At 45.6% G+C, this 6,153-nt stretch overlaps 1 long non-coding RNA gene across 1 annotated transcript; it reads left to right on the forward strand.

The window, feature by feature from the left end:
* The first annotated feature begins 2,567 nt into the window (after window positions 1-2,567).
* On the forward strand, window positions 2,568-3,376 carry LOC140691136 (uncharacterized). Its single transcript, XR_012066632.1, has 2 exons — window positions 2,568-2,749; window positions 2,995-3,376. It is a non-coding gene; the product is annotated as an uncharacterized lncRNA (long non-coding RNA).
* Window positions 3,377-6,153: the final 2,777 nt, after the last annotated feature.

The raw sequence follows: 6,153 nt of genomic DNA on the forward strand, positions 1-6,153 counted from the left end.
CTTCTAATGATTAGCAATTTGCTAAAGGTGCTGAGTTTACCCTCCACCAGCAAGACCCTCTGTGAACTGTGAAACAATTGATTCTTCTCCAATGCGCTAAGTGCACTTAAATGTCTATAATTACAGTTGAATTTTCTAGCAGGACACTAATTATCTTTAATTCATGGCTTATACGTATTGCCTAGGAGCAAGAAACTAAAAAGTGCATTGTGCTGGGGGTTGTCAGGTGGGCTGTGGGTGGAGATTCTGCTTCTTTGCTTTGAAGTTGGTCTTGGAGTTCTTTCTCCTCCCCACTGCAAGATCCAGCTCGCATCCTGCTCGACTATGGTAGGTCATTCACCCTGACCTCTAGGGAATAAAGGGAGGGGAGAAAAACATGAGGCTCTTCCAGGTTAGTTAGTCTCAGTGTCTTGCTTCAGTGTCTGGTGTTGTAGGTTCAGAAATTTAATTTGCATCCTTGGCTGGTCTCTTCACTGATTCACACTAATCTGACTCATAAGAGACTGAGTCATAACCAGAAAGCAGACCCTTCTCATTTGGTGGGAGAAGAGTGCATTGCTAGAACTTGGAATATTGGTGGTTGTGATCCAGGCATTCCTGTCTTCATGTCCCAGAAGGTCAAAGGACATTAGATACCCTTGAGGTATGTCTTATTCTGGCTGGACCCTGATAAAGCAGAGAGAGCAAGAATTATTATTCCTACTTTTCCAAGAGACTGGAGCTTAGAGGGACTTTACCCAAACATCATGATTTGCTGGGTCTTTGGTGTCCTTATTTACAAGGTGAGGAGGTTGGACTAGGTCAGGGTCAAGTTTTATGAACTGTGATCCTAGTTATCAGAAATCTAAATGGATATATCGTAGAAGAATTTGTACTGAAAACAGCAGGAGCTGAAGTCAGTGGAGCCTTGACATGCTCATGGATGGGGCTCAGATTTAGAACAAGTGCGTCTGGTGATTTCAATCACAATCCTTTCCCTCTGTCACCATCTTAGCTCTGGTGGTCTAGAAGCAGAGCCCAAGATGGTTATTGAGGGAGTGCTCTTGCGGGAAAACCGGAGATGAAGGATGGTCTCATGTGAAACCCAGCCTCAGCCTGCTCCACCACGGTGGGGAGGCACAGGAGGATAAACAGCGTGTGTGCCTCCCGCCCCCTGGAGGCAAGAGGACCAGCCTTTGGAACCCCTATATCAGTTAGTCATTGGCCATGGGTCACCCTGGGGGGCAGTGGCCTCTAACTGCCCAGATGCAGTGTCTCCCACCAGCTAAGCGCAATTCCCCTGAGAAGGGGGCAGCTGGGAGCCCTTAGCAGCCAGCACCACCTCTGTGGGGGCTGGGTGTGCTGTCCCAGAGAAGGGGCTCTGGGCGTGGCCCCACAGCATCGACTGCAGTCACTCGTGCTGCGTCCTGTCCCCCTCATCGCCAAGCATATGGTCCAGGCTCTTCCCTCTGCCCAGCACTTGTTTCCCTCATTTTTGCTCAGATAAATCTTACTTCCCCTTTGAGCCTCATCTTGGATATCACTTGCTCCAGGAAGTGTTTGCCAACCCTTCAAGTCCAGGTTCTCCTGTGTTTTCCCATCTACACCGCATTACACATTGAACTTGACCTCCTGCTTGCCCCGGCCCACCTCGACTGTAAGTTCTAGGAGGTCGGAGACCGTCTCTGTCTTACGTTCCTCTCTATCCAGGACTTCAAACCATGCCTGGCACTCAGTAAATGCTTTCAGTGTACAGGAATTAATAATGCTCGCCTAGAGGATTTGAGCTTGGGAACAGTCACTAATGGAGCTAGGCATACCGCAGTAGAGGCAGGTAGGTGGGAATAGTGCCTGTACTATCCCCCCCATTATCATGAACTGCAGGGGAGTTTTCCAGGCCTGAAAACACTGTGCTTGTGCTGAACAACAACTGGTCCATTTTGAATTTATAAGCACAACAACCCTTGTAATGAATATTTTCCTTCTTTGCTTTGGGTGCTAGGACGCTCAGAGCCCAAGCCTCCGATTAAGTAAAAAGGGTAAATTTTCTATTCTAAATATAGGCACCAGAGTGCCTTTTAAGGAAAACACCTTGAAGGCTTGAGGGAAGTGAAGCCCCAGGGTGGGACCTGGACTTGAAGAAGCCAGTGAAAGAAATGAAGATATTTGGGAAGGGAGGCAAGAAGCCAGCAAGGAGCGGGCTAGAGATCAGAGAAGGGAGGGGAGACAGCAGAGCAACATGGTGGGGGGCAACTGGAGAAACTGAGTCGCTGAGAAACCCCCCATAAGGTTAAAAGCAAGGGTGCCAAGTCCTACAGCATGAACCCCTTCCGTTGTCTTCAAGCTTCAGTAAAGTGCGTTCCTCCTGCACTTTAGGGCCAGTGGGATTTCAGAGAATGAAGGGATCAGGATGAGTCGGGTCAGGGGTCATGTGATACGGAAAAGGATCAGCATATGCTTGAAGTGAGATAGACGATTCACAAACTGGAATTTGGTGTCAGCAGGTGCTCAGATCCAGGAGTCACCAGGAGGCACACGAGTCACTGCCCCTCCAAATTCCTGGACACATTAGAGGAAGCATGGACTGTGTGATAGACAGGGGTTTGAGCCAATTCCACCTGAATCTTGAAATGGAATTAACTCCATTGGCACCTGTATCAGAATTCTCCTTAGCAACTATTGTTCTGTAACTCAGAAACCATACAATGCCGGCCTTCATAGCCATCTGAGCCAACCTCCCACTTTCCAGCAGAGACCGAGGCGTGGAAAGGTAATTCTTTGCCCTGCTCAGAGACTCAGTGTCTTCACCTAGAAAAAATAGGAGGTTCTGACTTTTAGTTTTGTAAATCTTAACTCACAAGTGAGATCATAAATTCCATGAGGACAAGGGTCATATCAAATAACTGGGATTTGCATAGCATTTAACAGATATTGGGGAAACAGCAGAAAGAGGACAGAAATTGACCCTTGAGAAGAAAGGGACTGATAAACCAACAGCTTACCCTCCTCCTCTAGAAACATCTTCCTCCCCTTGTTGCACATGGAGTCCCGGCTCTTATGGAGAATGCCAGTCAGTTGGGTGGTAAGTTGAGAACACCTGAATAAGTGAATAAGAAGTGTTCCAGCCTTTACGGATCCTTCTGAAGAGCAACTAACTGGTGTCTACGGTTCTTTAACTCCTCTTCTTTTTAAATATTCAAGAGCTTCTCTGAGATGGAGAGAGACAATAACCTACCAGGGATTTAGAAAACATTTCCCGGCCTTCAATATTGAGTTCGGAACAAAGGTGCTATTAACTGATAATCATTGTGAAGGGTTTGAAATTCAACCCCAACTTTTCCCCGGAATTCATCAGACACTGTTAAAGTAAAAATTAAATTTTTAAGTATCAGGATGAGTTTGGCCAGCAACCATAGAAAGACTTCTTCATTTTTTAAATATTAAAAAACTGGGTTTTGAAAAAAAATCACAAAAACTCCTTTTTCCTTCTTTGAATAAACAGGAAATAGAAGGTGATGGCGAGCTAACTGCATAATCTAATATTTAACATTTCTTATGCTAATCTGGCCAAGAGCCTCTGTATGGTTTATTAAAATTTGCATTTTGTGTATAGCCCTAAAAGGAAAAATTTTAATGTATGTATCTGTAAAAATAATTATAGCTATTTCTTGTTAAAAGAAAATAGGCTGAATTCTCCTTCCTTTTTCTCTAGCAGCCTCATAAGTGGAGTGCACAAAAGGAAATACTGGGGAGAAGCGTCTTGTTTTGGAAGGTTTAACTCAATTTAAATTTGCTGTATAAATGGGCGATTTCAGGAATAAAAGTCTCCAGCAAGAGCCGCGTGCGCCCTCTGCTGGCGATCACAGGGCCAAGGAGAGCATCTCCAATTCCCCAGCAGGGAAGAGAGAATGGGACACCCCCAAAGGCTAAATCACTGCTTCCACCGGAGAATAGGGACACAACACAGTGGGGGGATTTCCTTTGTGGTAATCTTCCTGAAACATCTTATCTATAGCTCAAATTTTTTTTTTGAGCAAAGCTGACTTATCTTTAAATTACATCTTTAAGAAAGGCCCGGGTGGTCTCATTTCGGGGGACTCTGGGATGTAAGTCTCTTGAGGCTGGAGCCTGTAGCATCCCCAGCCCCCAAGCCCAATGCCCGGCCCGTAACAGGGGCGTGATAAATCCCTGCTGAATGAATGAATCGCTGTGGAGAAGACTCTGGATTAAAGGTGCCTGTGCTGCTGACTTCGATTTAAGCACAGGCAAAACAGTTTTCCTTAGTCATGGCTGGAGCTTCTCCACAACATGGTTGAGAGCTTTTGAAGAGCTCTTTAAAGAGCTTTCGAAGGCCATCCGTACTCAGTTCGTGAAGGGAACCTTAATAATCGTAGCAACATCTGGCCCCGTGGCCACCCTAGAAGGGGTTAATAATATCCCAGTCATTGAAGAGCTATAAATCATTTAACAGGTCGCACTGTGCCTTCACCGGAGTCTCATTGTATCTCAATAATCCTGTGAAATGATTACCATTCCTCTCTGACGGAAGGTCCCTGAGCCTGACAAAGGTGGAATGGTGCTTTCACAGCAATCAAGTCATACGACAAAGATCCACACATGGTTTCTGTCCCCGAGTCAGGAGCTTATCCGACCTCCTCCTCGTCTCTGTAAGATTTAATGGTCCCCTCGCGTCCTCTGAGTTGGCTGAAGCTAAAATTAGAGGGGGCAGTCACAGCTTTTAAAGATCAGCCTAGTAAGTCACATCACGGGCATCTCCTCTTATTACTCATGACAGCCAGGTGATGGGAATTACGAGGGCTGGGCTGGCCGCGCTCTGACGCACCAAGTAGGTGAACAACCCTTGAAATAGCTTTCCCGTCCCCGGCCGTTTCCCTGGATGTTACACACAGACTTGCATCATGAAAGTGTGTGCAGGGTGAGACTGCGGAACACCTCCCCTGAACGCGGACCGAAAATCACCTGCGCTAGGTCAGCGGTCAAAGAGATTTATAAGTTAGTGCCAGAGTGACCCCGAGTCAGTGTTTGCCAGGAACTTGGTCTGTTTGATTTCAGGGAAAGCAAACAAAAGCCCAGCAGCCGAATGTTTGCTTAGGTCCGGGCTTCGCTGGGAGAACAAACCTGTGAGGGAGGAGGGGTGTGATAGCAAGTGTTGTCCCTTTGTGCCTTTGTACAGGACGTTCCTCACATGGCCCTTTTATTCCTTGTTTGCCAAACACACCCCTCTGCAGCCTGCAAGTCCCAGAGCCAGTGCAGCCTCTGGACTTACCCCTCCAAGCACCAGGAGCTCGCTCATCTCGCAGCCCTCAGCGCCCCGAATTGTAACTGTTTGCATGTCAATTCCCCCCAATGACCCAGAGTTCTTTAAGAACAGGGGCTGTGTCCTGCATCTCTGTGCGAAAGGAAAATATTGGCTATCTCACGTGAGTCCCAGAAGCCCAGAGTCCAGTGCAGGGGCATTCACATTTTTTTTTTAATCACAACGTAAAGTAAGAAATATATTTTATATCATGACCCAGGAAGAAATATGTTGGTTTACATATATAAACATGTATTTCTTTTATTTTATTTTTTGTTGAAGTATAGTTGATGTACAATGTTAGTTTCAATTGTACAGCAGAGTGATTCAGTTGTCCATATACATACATATGTATTTTTTTCAGATTCTTTTCCAGTATAATAAACATGTATTTTTATATATAAGTGTGTGTGTGTGTGTGTATATATATATATATCTGCAGTTTTCAATAAAACTGAAACAAAATTCGACAAAATAATACTATAGGAAGTGCTACTGTCTAGGATTTTGTTTTCTAATTTATCCTGTATTATTTTTCCAAATACTTATCGTGATGCACTAAATTGATCTTATGATACAGTAATGAATGTCAGCTTTCGATGTGAGACCTATTTGTGCCTTTGATTTCATCTGCCTCTCCCCCGCACCCCCACCCAACCCCTGCCCCTACTTCCATTTTCTGTTGTTATCTATTGAGTGCTTCACACTGGGGGAGGAGGAAGGAGTTCTGATTGGGTGATGCTGCAGGAAAGAGAGAGATGGAGCACGGATGGAGCCTGGAGGAAGCAGTGTTCTCTGTATTCCCCTTTCAGCACCTTGGACTAGATTTGAGCTCCTATAAGTAGGAGGGAGTGTTA

Source organism: Vicugna pacos, chromosome 33, assembly GCF_048564905.1.
Source record: "Vicugna pacos chromosome 33, VicPac4, whole genome shotgun sequence".
Taxonomy (NCBI): domain Eukaryota; kingdom Metazoa; phylum Chordata; class Mammalia; order Artiodactyla; family Camelidae; genus Vicugna; species Vicugna pacos.